Source organism: Oncorhynchus nerka, linkage group LG6 (assembly GCF_034236695.1).
Source record: "Oncorhynchus nerka isolate Pitt River linkage group LG6, Oner_Uvic_2.0, whole genome shotgun sequence".
In the NCBI taxonomy this organism is placed as follows: domain Eukaryota; kingdom Metazoa; phylum Chordata; class Actinopteri; order Salmoniformes; family Salmonidae; genus Oncorhynchus; species Oncorhynchus nerka.
In genome coordinates, this window is record NC_088401.1 from 38,022,920 (window position 1) to 38,048,731 (window position 25,812).

General features: G+C 40.7%; 1 protein-coding gene across 1 annotated transcript in view; it reads right to left on the reverse strand.

Annotated features, from left to right (window-relative positions):
• The window catches only part of LOC115131069 (cadherin-6-like), a 95,854-nt gene extending 71,209 nt beyond the window's left edge, over positions 1–24,645 (reverse strand). Inside the window, exon 1 of the mRNA XM_029662680.2 lies at positions 24,534–24,645. The gene's annotated coding sequence lies outside the window, so the exon portion shown is untranslated. The remainder of the gene's footprint in view (positions 1–24,533) is intronic.
• Positions 24,646–25,812: the final 1,167 nt, after the last annotated feature.

The following is a 25,812-nucleotide window of genomic DNA, read 5'->3' on the forward strand; positions in this document are numbered from 1 at the left end:
GAACCAGCATCTGTAGCTACACAGCTTGCACCACTAAGCAGTGTCTTAAACAGTTGCGCCACTGAGGCTCTGTTCAATGTGACCTGTCGGGAGTGGGCTACAGTACTACAGTTCTATCGCCCATTCATTGTCCGTTAGAGACACAGTAGGACCCAAAAGCATAATCAGTGCTCTAACTGGTCTGGAACAATGAAGTAGTGACGAAGAGTACCGTACTAAACCAGAAATTACCTCTAAATCTTGCAGCATAATCACACAACTTTTAGTGGAGCAACCACTCTACAGACCTAATTGTCACACAACACTACATGATTCATGGAGCTAAAACAGACATTACACATTTAAATTAGAAGGGCTTCTTCTTCCTCCTCCTCTTCCACCGTCCGGAGAAAAATCATGTATTTTCTTGGAAGCTCCCAGTAAAACAGCTGCTTTTACATTATTGATGTGTCAGTCACACATGCAGTTGAGTCAGAGGGTTGAGTCATACATGCACTTTGTAAATGCGTCTTGTATACTTCATAAAATGAGAACATTGTAAAGATATGGATATGTGTCCTTGACCTAAAGAAACATGTGATTACCATGCTTCCATTCAGAAAGCAATAGTGCTTATCCTACAGCAGCAATCAATTTATCTCAAGTTAGATTGTGCTCCAATCAGCAGTGGAAAAAGTGCTCAATTGTCATACTTATAGATACCTTAATAGAAAATGTGAAAGTCACCCAGTAAAATCCTACTTGAGTAAAAGTCTAAAAGTAATTGGTTTTAAATTTACTTAAGAATCAAAAGTAAAACTATAAACCATTTCAAATTCTTTATAAAGAAGCAAACCAAACAGTTATTCTTTTTAGACAGATAGCCAGGGGCACACTCCAACACTTAGACATATTTTACAAACTAAGCATTTTGTGTTTAGTGAGTCCACAAGAACACAGGCAGTAGTGATGATCAGGGATGTTCTCTTGATAAGTGTGTGAATTGGACCATTTTCCTGTCAAAATGTAACAAATACTTTTGGGTGTCAGGGAAAATGCATGGAGTTAAAAGTACATAATTTCTTTAGGAAGGTAGTGAAGTGAAAGTAAAAGTTTGCAAAAAATATAAATAGTAAAGTACAGATACCCCCAAAAACGACTTAGCTAATACTTTCAAGTATTTTTACTTAAGTACTTTACACCACTTGCTCCAATGAATGGCTTGGTGGAATTCGTCTCTTTCATTTCTAACCCACTCTGTCCGTGAATTCCTTAGAGATGTGGCCTGGCGTAACCTCTGTTGACCCTAACAGGAATACCTAGGATAGGATAAAGTAATCCTTCTCACCCCCCTTAAAAGATTTAGATGCACTATTGTAAAGTGGCTGCTCCACTGGATGTCATAAGGTGAATGCACCAATTTGTAAGTCGCTCTGGATAAGAGCGTCTGCTAAATGACTTAAATGTAAATGTAAATGGTGACTATCGGCAATACGTTATTCCTATGGCTTGGGTTGTCTAATCATTGAAATTAAGTGCTTTGAATGTGTTGTTTTTTTATTTTTTATACACCCTAATGAAAGAACCACACACACACTCAACCACACACTCACACACACACTGAACCACACACACACACACACACACACACACACACACACACACACACACACACACACACACACGCGCCTAAACAGTATACAGGACCCCCACCACCCTACTCACCTCTCCAGTGACCAGGGTGACATCCGGTGCATGTTTAATTACCAGGCACTTCAGGGGTCTGGCTGAACAACAACCCCAGCCACAGGTCACTGTGATACACTGTATCTGACCATATGGGCTGGAGACCCAGTGGCCATGGGCAGAAAAGAGAGGGTGCAGAGAGGGGTGGATGGTGGACACAAGCCCTTGGCACCAGGCAAAGCCAACAGGAAGCCACTAGACTAGGGCATAAGATTTCATATGAATTTGAGGATGCCTTATCGAACATGAGCCACATTTCTAACATTTCAAACTCAGGTTCTATCTATTTAAGACGTGGGCCATTAATGTACTGTACTGGTAGGGTGGAACTTGTAAGATACAGGATCACAACCGGTCTGTAAAGCGTGTCTGATTATCCATCATGACCTTACCACCCAGCCTTTCTCCCCCACTGCCCTATCCATCCTCTACCCAACCCTCATTGCCACCAACACAGCTCCAGCACTGTGTTATTTCACATAAACAATCAATACCACATTAAAGAGGCAGAGGAGGCAACCTGGTTTTAAACAGCTAGATGAGAAAAATCATTCAGCCCAATGTCATGGGTGGACTACAGGCAACCAATTTCCCTCATGAACTTGAGGGGCAAACTGATATCGAAAATGTAGGCCACTTTCTTTCATTATCCCTCGATGTCATTTCTTTGTATATGAGGTCAACAGATACACACTCACTCAGTCACTCAGTCAAACAAGTGTTATCTTTCTTACCCTGGCCTTAGTCTCAGAATGAAAGACCCCACTGCATTAGAAAACGAATACCCTACTTTATAGTCTTTTTGCTTTTCGATCAATGTCACAGGGCGAGGAATGGATATTTTAACACGACTCCCAGGCCAAGTATTTCCACTCTAAAAGTATCTGACCCTTTTCTTTTTGATGATTGCTTCTAATCCACATTCTTGGCCACTCCATTTCTACACTGTGACGATGATGACTATCTATAAAATGGTTAGCTCAAAGGCTCCGTCTTGCCCTTTATAATGCCTGCTCGTAATCAATACATTCCCTGCTATAGTCCATGCACAGCCAATGAAATAAGCAACTTTTCTGAACCTCTGTGTATAGCTGACAACAAAGCTGTATTTATCAGTAGGCCCAAAAAGTACCCCCTCCATACTTGGATCAAACAATTTGTATTCATCGCCAAGTAAAATCCCCAAATGCCCAATTCCGGTCAGCTTTTGTTTTCCTGGATATGGCTAGTCGAAGTCACGCACAAGAAGAGGCACGTTGCTAGAACTGGTACCTGGCTGAATGATTACAGGTTATGTTTACTAACACCGCAGCTCATTCTTAGCTTTATTAGGGAGCACCACGATTTCCATTACAGAGGGAGAAGGGGAGCCAGCCCGGAGGAGGGTGAGCCGGCCGGGAAGAGGGGAGCCGGTCGGTAGGAAGGTGAGCCGGCAGGGAGGGGGGAGGAGAGGAAGACATAGGAGTAGAGGGGACAGGCAGGCTGGGAGGGCCGCAAAAGTCAGATAAAAAAAATGCTCAGTTGATTTCCACTCATTACTCTCTCTCACACTGCTTATTACAAATCATGATGCTGTTTTATGAGCTGAATCCTCCATTAGGACAAAGCTGGGTGGACAGTGCTCTATAGTCCATAAACCAGCTATATCAGTACAGCCGTACAGTACAGTACGCCCTGGCTGTGTCCCAAATGGCACCTTATTCCCTATATAGTGCACTACTTTTGACCTGGGTCCCGGTCAAAAGTGGTGCACTATATAGGGAATATGGTGCCATTTGGGATGCAGCCTGCCACCACTCATTCTACTGAGCACCTCAACAGCGGTGAGCAGGGAGAGGCGTAGAAATGACAGCAGCCATGAAAATAGAGATTCAAAATGTCCTGAGACATATTTCACGGCCACTTTTAGCCCTATGTCAGTGAGCATAGAGGTACGTTGGTTTCATTGAGCGAAGCTGCCTGCAGAGTGAGAATGTGAGATCATAGACTACATACTAACTCACAGATTGTTCTTTAAAAAATGTGTGGGTAAATATTGAAGATTGTCTTTGGAGTGCTGTCCATTTCATTGTTCAAGAAGTATAAGAGTGCCCTCCATAAATTGACAGACCGAGGGCATCGGAGGCTTAAGTTTATCCTACAGTCATACACTCTGAAGATGTTACGTTACTGGCAAGTTTCCGGGCGGCAGGTGCAAGTTTGTTTGTTTGTGTGGAGGGGAGGATGGTCAATTTAGAGACCTAGGACCTCATGAATTCATCAGATAGAGATGGCAGAAGTGTATGCTGAGTTTGAGTCAATCAGCAAGCACATCCTGCTCGACTCCTATCTGGAACAGGTTGACAGATGCTTCGCCTGTGTCCATTATATATCATTTTTATTTAACTAGGCAAGTCAGTTAAGAACAAATTCCTATTTACAATGACAGCCTACCAGGGAACAGTGGGTTAACTGCCTTGTTCACAGATAGAACAACTGATTACTTTTCCTTGTCTGCTCTGGGATTCAATCCAGCAACCTTATGGCTACTTGCCCAACGCTCTAACCACTAGGCTACGTGCCGCCCCTGGCGGCTGAAGAGGAGGACTACAAGATATGGATGGACTGCATTGCATTTTTACAACTGGTCTGCAACTCAGCATCTGATAGAATTCAAGTTCTGACTTTGAGTTGGTGTGTATGTAGTATAGTCTTAGGCAAGCCCATGAATAAGGCCAGGTTTGAAGTTGTGTGTTTGTAGTGTAGGATAAGTGAAACATGAATAACTACTACACCTGACTCTGTGAATCCAACCCCTGACCACTTGGAGTAGTTCTCATTCTCTCCAGACAGAAAGAAGCCTAGCTCTTTAGCTATGTTGTGACGGGCCATACACACCCTCAAACATAGTCTCCCTATCAATCCCAAATGGCACCCTTGTCCCTATGTAGTGCACTACTTTTGTCCATGGCCTCTGGTCAAAAGTAGTGCACTACAAAGGGAATATGGTGCTATTTGGGACGCATTCGCAACTCTCTTAAAGCCACTTAGAGAGGCTGACCTGTGAGTGTCGGCCATTTGATTGAATTAAGAGGATGATTCATTTAATCTGCTCGTGAAGAGCTTGAATGACTGACAACGTCCCACGGGAGCAGAGGTCTAAACATTATGATTAACAATATACCAACTGTTGGATTCACTTAACTTGCGTACCAAATGGCACCCATTTTCCCTATATCAGTGTTTCCCAACCCTGGTCCTCGAGTACCCCCAACAGTACACAATTCTATTGTAAACCTGGACAAGCACACCTGATTCAAGTTGTCAACTAATCATCAAGCCCTCAATGAGTTGAATGAAGTGTGTTTGTCCAATGCTACAACACAAATGTGTACTGTTGGGGGTACTCAAGGACCAGGGTTGACAAACACTGCCCTATATAGTGAACTACTTTTGACTAAGGGCCTAAGCCACATACAGTTAGCTTCTGGTTATTCTAATGTCTTTTCAGCATGACTATCCAACACTGTTCCTGGAGAGCTACTGTCCTGTAGGTTTTTGCTCCAGCCCTAATCTAGTGTACATGATTAAAAACATTTGCTGGTTCATAAATTAAATCAGGTCAGTTTTAACTGGGGTTGGATCGAAAATCTACAGGAGGGTAGCTCTCGAGGACAATGTTGGAGAGTCCTGCTTTAGTTATTCCTTACCACTGCTTGTCTATGTCCCAAGTGGCACCCTATTCCCTATATAGTACACTACCTTTGACATAGGGAAAAGGATATCATGTAGGAAATAGCCTTAAACTGCTGTTTCTGCTGCTAGTAGGAGAAGCACACCATAGCTACTAATAGCAAGCACAATATGATTAATACAAATGGAATGTTTAATGCAATTTTTCCATTTCAAAGAAATTCCCCAAGCATCTTAAATCAAATTCAACTTTGTATTGTCCTCGGGGCTAACAATAACTCTCATTTGGCATCGGCTTCATTAGATCAAACTCAATTAATGACGAGTACCCTGCAGCCCCTCCACAATGACAGGGGTTCGTGGACTTTTAGGCATGCGCACGCACACACACACACACACACACACACACACACACACAGTCTTGTCCAACTAACATTGTGGGGACACACAATTCAATCTCATTCAAAATCATTTTTTCCCTAACTTCACCCTAAACCTAACCCTAATGAGAACCTTAACCCTAACCTTAACCCAGAAATCCAACCTTAATGCTAACCCTAACACGAACCCTAAACCTAACACTACTTCTAACCAGAACCCTAAACCCCCTAGAAATAACATTTGACCTTGTTTGTTTACTATTCTTGTGGGGACGTCTGGTTCCCACAAATGTAGTTAAACACACACACACACACACACACACACACACACACACACACACACACACACACACACACACACACACACACACACACACACACACACACACACCACACACCAACCTCTCTGACAGGTCCTTGCTCTCTTTCTCTTTGATGGGCTGACACGTCAGAAAGTAATTGGAGGCCTTCACAGCCCATACAAATCCACCTGTCAGTTAAGTGTGTCACGGCACTGTGTTCAGCTGTTTTGGGTCTCAAAGTGTGACCTTTTCACAAAGGGGCTGACTGAGGACATGTAAGACACAGAAGGGACCCCAGCCCCTGACCCCACCGATAGGCCTATGTATACACTGTGGTATTGTTGCATTATTAGTACATGTTCATTTTCTGACTGTCACTCTCTAGACAGATTGTATTGTACCATTCCAACAAGCTTGTAGGGCCACAACCGGGATTACATGTATGCTGTTTACAGTCTCTCTTTCTCGCAAACTATTATTAGTGTCCATATTATGAGGTGAATTCATTATCTAACAGTTAGAATAAACACTTCAAATCGATGAAACGCCAAATGTGTTCTGATACGAGAAAAGGAGCAAGGTTCGCGTTGTTTGTGGTCAAAGTGACTGTGGACAGCGATGGATTAACCTTTTCACAGGAGTTCCAAATATCTCTAACGGTCGCCCCCACGTGATTGGCTTCCAGTTGAAGCTCGCATCCGCTACAAGACCATGGTGCTTGCCTACGGAGCTGTGAGGGGAACGGCACCTCAGTACCTCCAGGCTCTGATCAGGCCCTACACCCAAACAAGGGCACTGCGTTCATCCACCTCTGGCCTGCTCGCCTCCCTACCACTGAGGAAGTACAGTTCCCGCGCAGCCCAGTCAAAACTGTTCGCTGCTCTGGCCCCCCAATGGTGGAACAAACTCCCTCACGACGCCAGGACAGCGGAGTCAATCACCACCTTCCGGAGACACCTGAAACCCCACCTCTTTCAGGAATACCTAGGATAGGATAAAGTAATCCTTCTCACCCCCCTTAAAAGATTTAGATGCACTATTGTAAAGTGGCTGTTCCACTGGATGTCTTAAGGTGAACGCACCAATTTGTAAGTCGCTCTGGATAAGAGCGTCTGCTAAATGACTTAAATGTAAATGTAAATGTCAGAATGCACTCACTGTTCCAAAATGTGATTATTACGCAACAGGACAGTTAACACGTGCTGCCTGCTAATTATTTATAGGCTGTTTCAAGTTGTCAATTTCAAATGATTTCTATCAAGTTGTATTTTCTAACAACGGTTTGAATTGAGGTCTGTTCCGCCTCCTCATTAATTCACATAAAAGTAGTCCATTTCAGCGTTGTGGACAATTTTTGTTTGAGGCTTTACTTAGCCGGGTTTAAATTTCTCTCTTCCAGGAGAACCCACCGCACTTCACTCATGTTTGCGCAGATCAAGTATGCATATATTTGCGCAGACTTGCAAGAATTTGAATGTTTTCTTGCTGGCCCTCGCTTTGCCTTCTTTGTTGTTTTCCTTACAAATAATAACTTTGGACATCTGCGTTCCTTTTTTTTAATTTTTTTTTTAAGTTGCGGAAAGAATGTTGCTTCCAATGTAATTGTCTGCATCATTTCCAATCCCTCATATTTTTGGGGTAAATATATATATCCATACACGCATGCATATATACACACATATATACATACACATACCTATATAGACATACATACTTTTTTAAAGAATATACCTTTATTATTATTCCCCGCAAACCCTTCCGCCGATCCCCCAATTGGAGTAAACTAATAAACACTTCTGCTTCTACCTTCAATCCAAACATCTTATACATACTCTACAGACACAGTCTACTTTACAATAGTTCTCTCTTGTTTGTTCTTAGTCCTTCCTCTATTTCTGATGTCCATCCAGTTTGATGATTTCTATTTGTAACTATGCTATTTCACAAAAGTTCCGAACCTATATACATTTTACAGATCCCGTATGTTTTACATTGTTTATCTTGTTATTAGTCCCACCCTTCAGCTCCACTCAACCCCTCCCATCTGTCTCTCAACATCATCCATTTCGGATTTCTACTTGCCATATATTTTTCAACTGTGCTGTGATGCTTCACAAACTAATTGAACCTTCCTATTCTCATAGCTTCTACAGATTGTAAATTAAAAATAAACATTTTTGCTAAAATAATTATTATATTATTGATTGATTGACAATGGCTTTTCAAATCACCCAGTATTGCTATCTGTAGTGTTAGTTCTAGGCAAATATTGCAATTCTTCAACCATTCCTGAACCTGTGACCAGAAATGAGCTACATATGGACAATACCAAAATAAATGATCTAATGACTCTGCCTCCTCACAGCAGAATCTGCAGAGCTGGGAAGATTGTATCCCCCATATATATAACATTCTATTAGTTACAAGAATTTTGTATAGTAATTTATATTGAAAAATTCGACATTTTGAATCCGGCGTTGTTTTGCATATCAATTTATAAACCATGTGCCATGGAATGGGTACATCGAAAATCTCTTCCCAACTATTTTGCAATTTATATGGCACAGCTGTCAGTTTTTTGGTCCTTAAATGAAATTGGTATATGTTTTTATTCATCACACTTTTCTTTAACCATTTATGTTCTTTAATACAGGGCCGACATACAAGTTCCTTACTTTTTTCCCCTTCTACTTGCCTCTTCTATTTTTGTGGTAATGCTGCAATTAATTGTTTGTAATTTTGGGTAGAGCAGACATTTCCATATGTCTGTGTTAGCTGCATGTGCGACATAACTCCACCAGTCCTATTTATGATATCATTCACTAAATTTATACCTTTTTTAAAAATGTCTTCGATAAATAAAGTTTTTTTAATCAATTAGTATATTTGAATTTAACCACAATATTTGTTGTACTATTTGTTCCGTCCTTTCAGGTGGATTAAACTGAAATTGCAACCAACTTTCTAAGGCTTGTTTAAAAAATAAAGACATTTTGGAGATTATTTCCTTTTCAAACAACCGAAAGTGAGCAGGTGTAATCTGAATAAAGGGGAAAAGGCCCTTCCTGAATATAGGATGAGACATTCGTACCAATTGACTAGAGAACCAGTTTGGATTTAAGTATAACTTTTGTATGACTGATGCTTTTAGTGAGAGGTCTAATGCTTTAATATTTAATAATTTCTGCCCACCGAATTCATATTCGTTATATAAATAGGCCCTTTGAATTTTATCTGGTTTGCCGTTCCAAATAAAATTGAATATTTTTTGTTCATATCATTTAAAAAGCAGGTCACCAGGTGTAGGCAAAACCATAAGCAAATAGGTAAACTGTGATATAACTAAGGAGTTAATCAGGATGATTTTTCCACAAATAGACAGGTATTTTCCTTTCCATGGTAGCAATATCTTATATATGTTTGCTAAATTTCTGTAAACAATTATTGGAGTGAGATCATTTCTTTCCTTTGGGATTTGTATACCGAGTATGTCTACACCTCCGTCAGACCACCCAATTGGCAAACTACATGGTAATGTAAAATGTGAATTTTTTAGTGATCCAATACGTAATATGGTACATTTATCATAATTTGGTTTTAATCCAGAGAGGATAGCAAAAGTATCTAGATCCTCTAAGTGTCACGACTTCTGCTGAAGTCGTTGCCTCTCCTTGTTCGGCCGGTGCTCGGCGTTCGACGTCACCGGTCTTCTAGCCATCATTGATCCATTTTTCATTTTCCATTGGTTTTGTCTTGTCTTCCCACACACCTTTTTCAATCCCATTCATTACCTGTTGTGTATTTAACCCTCTGTTTCCCCTCATGTCTTTGTCAGAGATTGTTTATTTGTCAGTGTAGTGTTTTTTTGTATAGGTGCGCGACGGGTCTTCGTACCCATATTTGTTTATATTCATTTTTCTATTTAGTGTTATGGAGCATGTTACTTGGACATTCATTAAAAGACTCCAATTTACACTCAGTTTGACTCTCCTGCGCCTGACTTCCCTGCCACCTATACACATATATCTGACACTAAGAGGCCGTGGAGAGACTCCAATTGTGGTTTTAAAAGAAAACATGAATCATCAGCGTAAAATGACACCTTAGTTTTTAGGCCACGGATTTCTAACCCCTTAATATTATTGTTTGATCTAATCTTTGCAGCTAACATTTCGATGGCAATAATAAACAGATATGCCGATAGTATAGTGGACAACCTTGTTTTACTCCTCTAGATAGTTTAAAACTTTCTGAGATGTAGCCATTATTTATTATTTTACACCTAGGGTTACTATACATAACCTTAACCCATTTTATAAGAGATTCCCCAAAATGTAAATATTCTAGGCATTTATCAATGTGTGTGCGTTCCTATCAAAGTAAGTTCCTTATTTTCTGTATATCGTGTCGTCATTTCTACTGTAGGTGCATACAGTATGTATGTATGTATGTATATATGCAGCATAATGTATTTAGTTTTATTCACATGTTTTCAATTACTGGTGACAAATAATGCATTCCGATTATTACATATATTGTAATAGACACCTGTGATGTGTGTAACATACTTTTTCTGAAGGTTGTACTGACTTTAATGAGTTGAGTTTGTTGACATTATACAATGCATTCTGGGTGTCACGTAATCTGCCAGACCAAAGATGTTATAATGAGATGAAGGAATGGTTCACTCATATTTCGGGTAAACTTCCAGAAGTGAATGAAGGGAAGTGGATGATCATAGACGACACACCCCCTACACCATGCATACTATAAACAGACCAAACTCATCTTGTCTCCTCTTATTATCTTTGGTTGATGCGAAAAAAAACAAGCATGGCGGCGTGCACAAACTACCCATCGTCGGATCACATTCAATTTCTAGAAAGTGTTTTACTCAGGTATTTTGAACAATGGTGAGCTCACCCGTGATGTGATTAATTCGAAATTGTAATTGCTATTAGCTAATTCATATTGTAGTTTCTGTCAGCCAAAAATATGACCACTTCTGTTACGTCAATCTTTCCTCAGTTAGCACTAGGACAAATGTAGCTTACATTTTTACGGTTTGGATGATTGTGTTATGCTGTAGCTACTTTTGTGAATGTCTGAACATTGCATTCAAAAATAAACTTCTCACATTCTAGACATAACTTTGTAAGGACTGTGTTTGTGCATAACGTTTCTGAAAAAACAGTGTGGCCAGCTCAAACGCTGATTGCTGCATCATTCGAAACTGGACATTCTAAATAACCGTTCTAATCACACCGGTTTGATAGTACGCTACAGGGACCACTGTAGAAAAGGTTAAGATTATTATGAGAGATTGTTCCCAGTCAGGGGAGTCATGCACATCAGAAATCCGAGGGGGGCACAAATTACGTGAGCATGGATAGAGGGGTGGTCCGGTTGACCCCCCCACACAGCCTATGCAACTCTGCTGAAAATTTTAGATTTTTCAAACACCTGAAACAGCTATTTCCTGCAATCTAGAGCCATAATTATTATGCTTAATTTTGTGTAAAAAATATATGTCTATTTTCTGGGGTGGCAGGGTAGCCTAGTGGTTAGAGCATTGGACTAGTAACTGGAAGGTTGCAAGTTCAAACCCCCCAACTGACAAGGTAAAAATCTGTAGTTCTGCCCTTGAACAGGCATTTAACCCACTGTTCCTAGGCTGTCACTGTAAAATAATTTGTTCTTAACTGACTTGCCTAGTTAAATAAAGGTAAAATAAAAAATATCTAAGCATACCTCTGTATCCTCCTGTCTGGTGGTTACTTTTTTAAAGAAACAAATACATGTCTCTGCATCTCTGCTAAAATCTGGGTAAATGATTTAAATGAATGTGAGTCATATTCAGTACATGTAGCTTGCCTTTCTAAAGTCTACCAACCTTTTCCAGCAGGCATGCCAGCTAAGATAGTTAGACAAGCTCACTCAACTTCTCCCAAACTCGGTCCTGGGGACCTCAAGGGTTGCACAATTCTGTTTTTGCCCTAGCACTACATAACCGATTCAAATAATTAACTCATCATCAAGCTTTAATTATTTGAATCAGCTGTCTAGGGCAAAAACAAAAATGTGTACCCCTTAGAGGGTCCCCAGAAAATAATTTGAGAAACGTTGCTAGCTACTCTAACTTGATTTGGTATTTTATTAGGATCCCCATTAGCTGGGGGATAGTTTCTTAAATGGTTCTTCCTCAGCTCTTATGAACCGTTGAGTTAAGTGTGGGGTTCTTGACGTGGCATCTACAGTTCTTCAGACATCTGAAAGGTTATTGAAATGCATGGGAGCCTGAAAATGTGTCCCATTCATAGAACACAGCAAATTGGACAGTGTTAATTAACTAGTGTTGATTTTTCAGTGTAACACTTCTAATGTTGATAAAAAATATATAAAAATAAAAACACTGTAAATAGTTAAATAGAGTGGTGTAAAATATCCCCAGAATTGGTGTTCATAAACAGAGTTATCATATTTACCAGCATGGTCTTTTGCATGTAGATTTTTTTATTTATTGTTTGATTCAATATCTATGTTTTTGCATGAACATTCATCTTAATCTACTCCAATATAAATAACGTTAAAAAATTCTGAACTATTCCAATCCGTTACTTGGACTTATTGTACCCGTTACTGAAATGGTTGTTTAGATGTAAAGTCCACATATTTGATTGTTTTTATTCAATTCAGTCTGGTATGAGAATGGTAGCCCCTTTCTGCAAAAGCTGAGTATCTTGGCTATTGATCGGTGCCTTCAAATCTTTGGTATGACTTACTACCATATATGGGCATACACATTTATAATGGCAGGCCGAGCCCATGACCTTGTTTCAAGATGGCTGCTACCTACATTCCAGTTAGCGTTGTGAAGCTACCGTTATTGATCACCAGACCAGAGAGTCAATATGTATATTTTACACATTTTCACCAAACAGCGAACATCTTACAAGGTAAGCTTAAATTTGGTCTGTATTTGAGCTATAGCTACATGGAGGGCATCAAATTAATCCTTAGGTTGGTAGGAACAAATCTAGCATATTATCAATGATAACTGATGATGTATGACTTAATGACAACATCGAATGTCCACTGAGTGACTATATCTTTGCGCATCAAAAATATAACGTTGCCTGCTTACACGCTGTAGGCATCCATATCCTCTGTATGTCCCCAAACCCAACCACAATGTATAAGAGAGGTTGGTGTTGTAGAAATGTAGTTTTTATAGTTAACAATAACTTTTAGGCACATCCAGTGTGCAAAAACTATGCAATTACCACATTTGGACACTTTTGAGAGGTTGAAAGGACACTTTGAATGTACCCTGGATACCCCATAACACCACCACTATGTTTGAGTGGTTTTATACTGAACAAATAGCATTTAGGGATTGCAAATATGATCTAATGATATAATTGACAGACATATGCCACTTTGGAGAGGTTTAGGGACACTTGGAAACGTCCCGTGACCACACCTGACACCACTTACTAAAACATCTGCCCATCTCTAGTTTTTAGGTCTATCAATCCCAATTTTTTCTCTGATATTGTTCACATGTTGTGTTCCCAGCTCTAATTTGTTGTCAATGAAAGATGCCTTTCAAAATAAAAAATAAATACAAAAAAGGTTATTTTGTGTGTGCTTGATCTTGTGTATTCTGAACTATGTAACTCCTATCTATCTTCTGATAATTTCCTCATAATCTACCAGATGTCTTCTTTCCAAATGTACCAAGTTGTTGCATGTCAGAATCATGTAATTACACATGAATAGCAGTTACTTTGGGGTATGGCTATTTAGGCGGAAATCTACATTGTGCCATTACATTTAAGAGGTTTTAATTACGCTAGTTTCATGTCTTCGTCATTTTGAATGCAGGTGGTGGGTGAATAAAAATGTAAATGTTGGATTTACTCATCACTTTGCAAGCTAACTTTATGCATTGCAAGCTAGCATTTGAGGCCACTGTATTAGGATAATACTAGGCCCTCAAAAGAAATATGTACTGTATTGTCTAAAATAATTTAATTTTAATGACATATTTTCTTAGGATCTCATTTGGTAAAGGCCACAGAACTGAAAATGAATGAATGCATAAACCATGTCTCTGTCACTAGCAAACACAGTCATCGGTGGTACCGGTAACTCAAAAATTCACTTGAAAGTAGCGATGGGACGATCGATACCGGAGCTCCGACGATCTGATGCAGTTTCCAAGCACAACTGATTTGGCACAACGTAGCGATGCTTGTATCAAACTAACAATACCACACGATGATGACGCTCGAAAGCAGGTCGATACCGCAAGATGATGACGTTTGAAGCAGGTGTTGGAACTCCGAAGTGAGAGCGCCGACCTCTGTTGTAAGCCTTCTATTTTATCTTGATATTTCACCTTTTAAACAGGTGGAAAGACAGCTCAGGGAGTAGAGCTACACAGCAGACAAATCTATCATAGCACACTAGTATCGAATTGAAAGAGCCTATTTAGATATCTTTCTTCCTCAAACAGTGATTGAAAATTAAACAGCTCTAGTAGTTGTTAATGGTATTTATTAAAATATGGATCCAACGTGGTTTGCTAATATGTAAAAGTGAATCGAAAAAGTTGAATTCAAACCCAAAGCAAACTTGAAACGTAGTTATCACATGATAAATGACGTACAAAGCTTTGGCTTCCAAAACGTCGACTTTAGCTGGACTCTACTTACAGACGGGCAAGTGTCTTCACTGACATTTTCAAACTCTCCTGTCCGAGTCTGTAATACCAACATATTTTAAGCAGACCACCATAGTGACTGTGCCCAAGAACACTAAGGTAACCTGCCTAAATGACTACCGACCCATAGCACACGTCTGTAGCCATGAAGTGCTTTGAAAGGCTGGTCACATCAACACCATTATCCCAGAAACCCTAGACCCACTTCAATTTGCATACCACCCCAACAGATCCACAGATGATGTAATCTCTATTGCTATCTACACTGCCCTTTCAAACCTGGACAAAAGGAACACCTATGTGAGAATGCTATTCATTGATTACAGCTCAGCGATCAACCCCATAGTGCCCTCAAAGCTCATCAATAAGCAAAAGATCCTGGGAGTCAACACCTCCTCTCTGCAACTGGATCCTGGACTGAAGGACCACCCCCAGGTGGTAAGGGTAGGTAACAACACATCCACCATGCTGATCCTCAACACAGGGGCCCCTCAGGGGTGCGGCCCCTCAGTCCCCTCCTGTACTTCCTGTGCACTCATGACTGCACAGCCAGACACGACTCCAACACCATCGTTAATTTGCTGATGACACAACAGTGGTAGGCCTGATCACCAACAACAACGAGACAGCCTATAGGGAGGAGGTCAGAGAACTGGCAGTGTGGTGCCCGGACAACAACCTCTCCCTCAATGTTATCAAGTCAAAGGAGATGATTGTGGACAAAAGGAAAAAGAGGACCAAGCACACAGCCATTCTCATCAACGGGGCTGCAGTGGAGCTGGTTGAGAGTTTCAAGTTCCTTGGTGTCCACATCACCAACATACTAACATGTTCCAAGCACACCAAGACAGTCGTCAAGAGGGCACGACATAACCTATTCCCCCTCAGGAGACTGAAAAGATTTGGCATGGGTTCTCAGATCCTCAAAAGGTCAAGAGCATCCTGACTGGTTGCATCACTGCCTGGTATGGCAACTGCTCGGCCTCGGACTGCAAGGCACTACAGAGGGTAGTGCGAACGGCCCAGTACAAGCTTCCTGCCATACAGGACCTCTATACAAGGCGGTGTCAGAGGATGGCCCTAAAAATTGTCAAAGACTCCAGCCACCCTAGTCACAGACTGTTCTCTCTGCTAGCACACGGCAAGCGGTACCGGAGCGCCAAGTCTATGTCCAAGAGGCTTCTAAACAGCTTCTACCCCCAAGCCATAAGACTTCTGCACACCTAATCAAATGGCTACCCAGACTATTTGCATTGCCCCCCCACCCCCCTTTTTACACCGCTGCTACTCTCTGTTGTTATCATTTATGCATAGTCACTTGAATAACTCTACCTTCATGTATATATTACCTCAATAAACCGGTGCCACCCCCGCACATTGACTCTGTACCGGTACCCCTCCTGTATATAGAATGGCTACCCTATGGCATCGCTCTCAAGAACCTTATTTGGTTCCAATTTGCACCTTAATATTTAAGAGTGTATGAAAGCCTGTTGTAAAGGTTAGCTGTTCTTCTTCTTTACAAGGTACATCTAGTAAGATGTGTTGAGAGAAGACTGTCGGGAAAGGAAAGTCCAGATACAGTATCAGTGTCACAACGGGCAGGGAAGCCATCAACAGCAAAGAGAAAGAGAGACACACATACAGTTCCCACAGAGTGAGCGAGAGTGAGAGATTTGAGAGATGCTATAAAATCCTACAGAGTTTTCAAGTGTTGTTCCATGAACGAGAGAGGGAGAGAGAGCGAGAGAGCTTTGCTTGGCAATAATATTCTGCTTTCTGACAACTGACAGTCATTCTAACCTTGACTCCTCCCCTTTCTGATTGATATATCTTGGACCGGTGTTTTATAACCATTTCTTCCCTCCAGTATTTGAAAGTTGGGTCGAGATAGGATGCTAAGCATTTTAGCGTTGGGAAATAAATGAGAAATGTTTACATACTTCATGTGAAACATTTTATCATGCAGATTCGTGTGAATGTGCTACTAAAAAGTGTGTGTTTGAGTGTAAAGAGAGAGAGAGAAATAATAAAATAATGATTGCCTGCCTGAATGGGCTGGGTGTAAGAGGAGAGTTTTGGCCAGCAGCAGGACAGAAGCACAGCCCTTAGGCTAATGCACAAGGACAGCCTGTCACACTGTGAACATTCACTGAGCTGACGTGTTACTAGTCATATGCAATAACCTGCATAATTACTTCTGAAGACTATTAGGGTGTGGAAATCATATCACGCCCCTCTGCTGCCAACTTACAGTATATACACTTACAGTATATACACACACACACACACACACTGACAGACAAACAGTCTATCACACACACATCTTCCTTGGTCTTAGCGTTCTCTGTAGTTGACAGTTCTCTGCTGTGATGACAGAACAATGGAAGGCCCTGCAGGAGTAAGCATGTGTCATTATCACCCTATTTAGCTAGATCCCTCTCTCCTCTCCTCTCCCACAGTCCCTGCTCTAGTGAGTCAGACACAAACACACACAGCCCCATTCCTTGTCTATGTATCAAAGCTAGCCACTAATACTCTTGTCTTCTGCTTGGATCTGTGATCTCTTCTTATTGCCCCGTTCTTATCCAACAGTCAATAGGATCCATTCCTTTTCTCTAACACCAGTCAGACCCTCCTGTGCTGTACAGTATGTTGAGTCAGTCAGACAGACAGGCATTGTTGTCGTCTGTTCTCTGGCCTCCACTTGGTCTTCTTCTCAACACTTATTAACTGACTGTCATGTTCTGTTCTGTTCTGCCCCCCAACCACTGTTTAACATCCTCAGGCCACTTAGTGCAGTCTGTTCCTTCGTCCCAAATGGCACCTTATTCCCTACATAGTGCACTACTGTCGACCAGATCCCTATGGGCCCTGGTTAAAAGTAGTGCATGATATTGGGAATAAGGTTCAATTTGGGACGTGCCCTGTCTGTAGTGCTGGAGTTAAGCCCCTGGTCTGTCTACTGCCAGGAATCCTTATAACCAGAGTGAAGCGGCTGGACGCAAGGTAGGATCTGAGTGTGTGTGAATGCTGTGCTGCTGTGTGAGTGTCTTCATCTACAGTATCTGTCCACACCTGATAGCTCACAGCGCAGATTAGACACATGCTATAATACTACTGAGGGAACACACATGATGCGTCATAGAAAAGTCTGCATTGCATCTCTTGATTGGATCAATACTGACTTTGTGAATCTATAATAATGGCCACCTGTCTGTGGCCTGTTTTGTCATAACATTGATTGCCATTGCCTCCTATGCACGCTGAAGAAGGGCTCATACTCTAAAAGTTTGTGCGTTAATACAAATAGGTTCATTTCAGTTTATTCACCGGTGTGCTGTCCTATTTGTGTTGTTTGGACTATGCACAGCACGAGGATTCAGCACCCGATCTAAGTTTATATAAGGTGGAGTTGTTTGTCTTTTCATACCTTACAGCTCACAGCACTGTCCAAACACAACAATTTAGCTAAAACCTGCATTTTAGCCACCGTAAATCCCCCTTACTCTAATTCCAACTCTTTCCAAGCCTATATCCCTAAGAAAAAAGAAAAATAAGTAACTAGCCACTGTATGTGTGGGCTTTCACGGCCATGCCTCAACCATGTGACTTCCCAGCCTCTGAAATAGTGCCATGGTCTACAGGGCTTTGTGGTAAATCACTATCTCTCTTCCCCAGTCAGAGCCCAGTCTGCTGAGCACTGTGGACGGCTGGCTTTTTGCTGCCTCCTGGGTGACTAAAATATCTTGTTAAATTGTGCTGAGAAGCGTGTTGGGAACCTTATACCTTTTGCTTCATGCTGTCTCTGGTGTGTGTGTGTGTGTGTGTGTGTGTGCGTGTGTGTGTGTCAGGGTTTCAAATCCACCCAATTCAGAAAGTAAACAAAATGCCAATTCATTTTAAAAGCATTGGAAGTAAGTGGAATAGGAATGTCAGTGTACTTCCTGAATCGACTGGAATTGAAATGGAATTGACCCCAACCCTGGTGTGTATGTAATTGTTGTTACCAGCCTATTTCCATCATTAGCTCAAGATGGAATAGACCCTGGGATTACGTGGGGGATTTGATGGTAGCGGCACTGTGTGGTTACAGGTAACGAGGTCACAATTTATTGGCCGTTATAAAAATGTTAACTCACAGTTTACTTTTATACGTGTTATTACATAACATTAATTACATAGTGGAACAAGAAAATGTGTAATAACGTTAGTAATGGAATAACCATCAGCAAGTGGATCTGTAATTACAGTCCTTGTTCCAATTGTGTAATAACTGATATCTCTAAACACTATTACCATGTAATTACATAGTAATACCTGTGTAACTACTATGTTGTTACTATGTTGTTACTAAAGGTATTACTGAGATAATTAACAACTGAGAAATCAGGTGTTGGTGATCTTCTCCTACAGTGTATTTAATGACACACAAAAAACGCAGAAAATGTCCCCTTTTAACCGATTTGAGCAGATTCTGTAATTACGGTAAAGGAGACGTGGGACCTTCCAGGGGTAAAGAACACTGACCTCCACAAACACTGAGAATAACCAAAATACAGACATCTCAGAAGTTTGGGATGTCGGCACCACATCTTAAGTGTTATTTTGCTTGTGTTCAGTTACAAAATGTTCTGACCATACCTTTCTGAATGAAGATACACCATTAGCACATAGAAACTCAAAGAAACTTCAACATGCTTAGTTTTGATGATGACAAGTCAGCAGTCATAAACACCTGTCATATAGTTTCCATATCTCTTCTGTCCAGAAGGGGGCATGTTTTTTTGTATGGGCAAAATACTAAAGGCAATTCTTCAAACATTCTAGTGAGTCCATCCTCCATTTGAGTTAAACCCAGGAATATCCAAATGAACAAATGCTCAATCTCCATACCCTTTGTTTCAATACAACCATAGCCATGACAATCACAACATGTGTGGACCTTCACTAACGCACAGAAGAAATCAAGGTGCCCCAAGGTATTCTGTGACTGATACGCATGTGCACACACACACACACACACAGACACGCATGAGGACACATGCGCACGCGCACACAAACACAGAAAGAACGCAATTCGTTTTGTGTGTCACTGTGAAGTGGTAACGATAGTCAGTGGGCATGGGGATGTGATTTCATGAAGACCAGATGCTGCTACTTGGAGGACTGAGGACTTGAAAGGTTCAATATTATGATTCTGGAGCAGGACACATCAAAATGACGCTGTCCATCTGGAGCGGACATAATGTAATCAGCAGTGGGTCATTGGTCATCGCAGACAGCGCGGCCAACGGGTTTATCCGCATCCTGTGGTGTCATCATCATCACACTAACACTCAAGAGATGAGAGATAGTGAAGACAGGAGAGAGAGAGAGAGAGAGAGAGAGAGAGAGAGAGCAGATTGAGAACACAGGTAATCAGCATCACCTCATAACAACATCCAGCTTTTGGATTTGCCCTAAACTGATGAAACAAATTACCTGTGGAATATACTAGATAGTTAAAAAAAAATATGATTAATGAAATGTTGGCTCCAAAGCATTAATTTCAAGGCCTTGAAGAATAATGGTTTTGATATGTTTATTCCCTTACAACCCCCCCCCCCCCCCCACACACACACACACACACACATCCATGCACGCGGGCACACACACAGAGGAATGTCTATTTTCAGAGGCTATAAATATTCATTCCCTGACATGTTTACTGTATGTCTTTGATCAGACACAGATCTTATGCTACTCTCTCTCTTTCATCTTCCAACTTCAAACCAAAATGTATGTACAAACTGAGCCATGAAATCTGTTCTGTTGCAAAAACCTTGGTCTCGTCACACTAGCAAGTTATTTTACAGTACCAAACTGCTGTCATCTGTCTCATGCAAACAAAATGGTGATAAGTAATTTTCAAATGCAGATGGGTGAATTATGAAAAACATATCAGCATTAGGCCTATAACACAATTCCTTGCAGGTGTCAATGTAAAACGTATGTTATTTCCAAAGCCAACATCTTAATGTAATGCATGAGCTACCCATTGCACAGGTCTCTGTCAACAGCGTACAATCTTTTTTATTTTTAAGCATGTACTGTAGTACATGATCGGCTCATTTGAATGTGTGAGAGGGTGATATTCTTGCAGCATATTCCCCTGGTAGCCTACTTAGTCAACTCCCCCTAACAACTTCTTGGCCTCCTCCAGGCATATCACTGCAGGCTTTAGAGAGCTAGAACAATATAACCAACATGAAGCAATCTGGAGGCTAGAGGAAGGCCTGGATAACTTTTTCAAGCATTAAAACACAAAATATGAATGTTTGAATAATTAATTACTGTTACATATCAACTTTAATTTAACAGTGGTTCTTTTTTTATTTTTATCTTTGTGTTTTTTTGGTCACAGTGAGGTATGTCTAAATGGGGCATTTTTTCTCCAAAAGTTGAGGAATAGGCAGATTCCCAGAATGCAGTGCGCATGACCAACAGCATGGTCATGTCTAGAAGGGATTCAGTTTATGCCAAATTGACGTCAAATTTGAGCTAACCCTAAAAAAATTCCTAGCTTTAATCGAATGATCCTAACCTGCTATGTTAATTCTCCTAACCTGCTGTGTAAGTTCTCCTAACCAGCGACGAAAAGTCAATGTTGACATAACTGTAATCCATCTAGACAACACCCAGTAGCGCTCACCTGACGTTCCCACAACCTGAGAATGTAGTTTGTAATCTTATCCTTTAATTAAGAGCAATATTTTTCATAACTGAAGCATGAAACATGAAGTAATTTATAAGCTGCACAAGCTAAGGCATACAGAGCAAAGGGCCTGTTAAAACTTTTTGAGTGTAGGGGGCAGGATTTTCGTTTTTGGCAAAAAAAACGTACCTATTTGAAACTGCCTATTTCTCAGGCCCAGAAATGATAATATGCATATAATTGTCAGATTAGGATAGAAAACACTCTAAAGTTTCCAAAACTGTCAATATATTGTCTGTGAGTATAACAGAACTGATATTGCAGGCGTAAACCTGAGGAAAATCAAACCAGGAAGTGGCTTCTATTTTGAAAGCTCCATGTTCCATAGCCTGCCTTTGCTCCATTTAAAGGGATATCAACCAGATTCCTCAAGATGTCCCAGCTTCCTCAAGGTGTCAACAGTCTTTAGACACAGTTTCAGGCTTTTATTTTGAAAAATGAGTGAGAAAGTTAACTTTGCGTCAGTGGATAGCTGGGTGATCACAGTTTTGCTTGCGCAACAGAGTGGGGCAGCCATTGTCTCTCCCTCTCCTATTGAAAAAGTGACAGTCCCGGTTGATATATTATCAATTATATATTTCAAAAACAACCTGAGGATTGATTATAAAAAAACGTTTCAGATGTTTCTGTGGACATTACGGATACTATTTGGAATTTTCGCCTGCGATGTCGTGACCGCTTGAGCCTGTGGATTTCTGAACATAACGCGCCAAACAAATGGAGGAATTTTGGATATAAAAATAATCTTTATGGAACAAAAGGAACATTTATTGTGTAACTGGGAGTCTCGTGAGTGCAAACATCCGAAGATCATCAAAGGTAAGCGATTTAATCTATTGCTTTTCTGACTTTCGTGACCAATCTACTTGGCTGCTAGGTGTTTGTAATATTTTGTCTACTGAGAGATCTTCTTACATAAACGCTTGTTATTCTTTCGCCGAAAAGCTGTATTGAAATCTGACACGCCAGGTGGATTAACAACAAGCTAAGCTGTTTTTTGCAATATTGCACTTGTGATTTCATGAAAATTAAATATGTTTAGTCATTTAATTTGAATTTGGCACACTGCAATTCAGCGGGTGTTGATGAAAATGATCCCGCTAACGGGATGGATGCGTCAAGAGTCAAGTTTGTGATATAGGCTAAATGGCACCAAACAAAAGAAAATCACTAGGAAAGAATCAACTGCCATATTGTCCAAGAAAATTGCATAAGGTAGGCCAAACCAACCCAAAGAATACAGCTCAATCAAACTCATGCAAGCAATTAAAGATATTAAGGTTCCAGGCATAGGCAACATAAATGTAGGGCCCCTGACTGTATGGGGGGTGGGGAGGGCTCAGTCTGGGTCTCAAACATTTTTTTCCACGTTTTTTTCCAGGGTGTAGATCAGCTTTAATATTGCAGATAGACTGTAGCTTCCATCAATGTAATTAAATGCATCACTTCCAAACCCCCATACATTTTTTGCCATACAAACATATATAAAGCAACGTTTTATCTTGTTATGTCAGTCACTGACAGTCACTCAATTAGTCATGCCAACTAATAATTGTTGAATTGGTAATTAGTCTAACCAGCTATCTAAACTTGTAGTAATCACATCCGAATACCGACCGGGCATATAGGGCACTTGATCAGGGGCCCTGACTTCCGGGGGTCCCCATTGATTTTGTTAGTCATTCTCACTCAGATGTCATTACAACATTAGCTTTAAAGTTTATGAAATTAGCTTTAATACTGCAAACATCTTATTCCACCCCATGACAAAATGGGTAGAAATGCAGGAAATTAGCTGCAAAACTGCAATTGTTTTCCCTCTGCCCATGGCAACAAAAACAAATGCAGCGAGGTGGGGGCCCCCCCAACCAAATATTGCTTAAGGCCCCCAAAAAAGGCTGATGAGAATGCAAAGATGTTGAGGAATGGCATAGCCTACAGGCCTACCCGAATGTACCTAGTCCAAATTAATACTGTAAAAGCCTCAAACGTTATGACTTAATGTAATATGACTGAGGGCGCACTTGAGGAGGCATACTTGGACAAATCCAGGCATCTCCAGGAGCCTATTCAAATCATGGTCTGGCCCCTGCGCTTCAGGCTACACCAACCAACTGTACAGAGGGGAAGAATTTCATATTTTCATCAATGCATGTAGCTTATTCTACTGTAGCCTTTAGGCTACCTGCATCGATATCCGTAGCATAACCAGTGGGTAAGAATTAAGAGGAATGAGAACATTTCATATAGCCCCAACAAACAATGAATATTACATTAAAAAAATATTCAGTTGTCATTATATTAAAGAGATATAAGGTGGACCTCTCTCTGTTTGATACTCCATGATGTGTTGCCTTGTGGTGCCATCACAGTGCTACTGCAGCCTACTGTACATCTGATCTGAAGGAGTCAAATAAATAATATTATCCAAAATACATTATCCAACATCGTGGCATATAATAAACGAAAACCTAAAGTTGACGCAGTGGTCCATTATGTCTAAAGCCGCGTTTATGTGGTAGACGGAACTAGGAAACTCGGAAATATCCGACTTGCTAACTAGTTAGAGGCTGCACGCGCCGCGTTCAACCAGTTAGCAAGTCGAACATTTCCGAGTTTCGTAGTTCCGGGTGGTTACGTGAATGCGGCATAATGCATTACACATCGAGTGATATTCCAAGCAACTTCCAGCGATGTAGGCTAAAGTTAACTCGCCTAGACTTACCCTTATTTATGAATCAACTATTGAACATATAACGTATAATGATACCTGGAAATCAATTCATGCACAACGGTCAATAAATTACACCAATAGCCTAACCTCTAGGTCGCAATAGCACTTGACTCGCCAGTTTTCAAACAGTAGCCTTATATATCGGGACAACCTTTCATATGGCCACAAAGCACAAAGCTGAAAATATGTTCACATCGATATATATATAAAAAGTTGATTTGATCGTTTCACTCACCTGCCACCGGAGTTCTTATTCAGTTAAAGAAATCCTACGATAGCGAAGGGGTAGTTGGTGAGATGAGAGCGAAGTGTATCCTTTCGTTCACTGCAGCAGTTCCAAAAGAGCTTCAAGGCTGTACCTCAATTGCGTTTAGCTTTTTCGCGTAGGCAGCATCACTTCTCTGTGTGTATGTCAGGGAGGCTGAAGGAAAGGGCACAGCCTCCGATTGGCTGTCTTTCACAAGTCCCTGATACAGGGCAGGGGGAGAAATCGTCCGACAGAAATAATGAACAGCTTGCCGCGCTGTGGAGGTATGTTTGAACGGACTGATGTAGGCTACTTCAACGGAGGGATGGATAGAAATTATATATTATTGTCAGCTCAATTTGAAAACCTCAGCCTGAAAGTAATACTACTAACATCTATAACAATATAGGCCTAATAAAGAAATGTCCAAATATATTGACATATCCCACTGGACAAAACCTGGTGAATCAACGTTGTTTCCATGGAATTTCAACCTCCAAGAATATATGGGATGATGTTGAATCAATGTGGAAAACTATTTGGATTTGCAAAAAGTCATCAATGTAAGGGCATTTCTCTTTTTGTCACCCAACTTTGAACCTTTTTTGTTCATTTCATGTTGAATTCATGTTAGTTGACAACTCAAATCTAGATGAACTGACATCCGTGACCAGTAGGATAGGCCTATTTAGCATGGAAGAAGAAGGTAGGCTACTGTTTGAATGCCTTTTTGTAACTATTCAAATGATAACCTTGAAGTGTGGATAATATAGAAAACTTGAATTACATAGTGTGGCAATAATATTTTTTTCCTCTAAATACAAATAAAAAAAATCTATAGTGGGCAAAATATGTCAATTATTTCGTTTGTGGTTCTAATTTTGATTTATTGAACTATGGCGAGTTCTTTATAAATAGTGACAAACAGCAGGCCTACAAGAGTTGTTCCCTCCCCAGGGAGTTTAATTCCTGGAACTCTCCCAATCTTTCACTTTGGAGCTGTCCTCCCAACCAAGCATCAAACTCTAGCTATTCACTGAGCCAGAGGGATTTCTACATCTGGCATGTTCAATTAAAAGATCAGCCACTGATTGACAATGACTGACTGTGGGTCTTGACCAAATCTTCCCTACTGAATGGGCCTGGATAGACTCAATATTGGTTTTGTGAATATTTATGAATTCTGTTTTGGTCTTGGTCTCAACTAACTCTCACAGTCTCTCGTCAGAATTAGAAGTTTATCCATGTTTCAGAAAACTCCAATTTT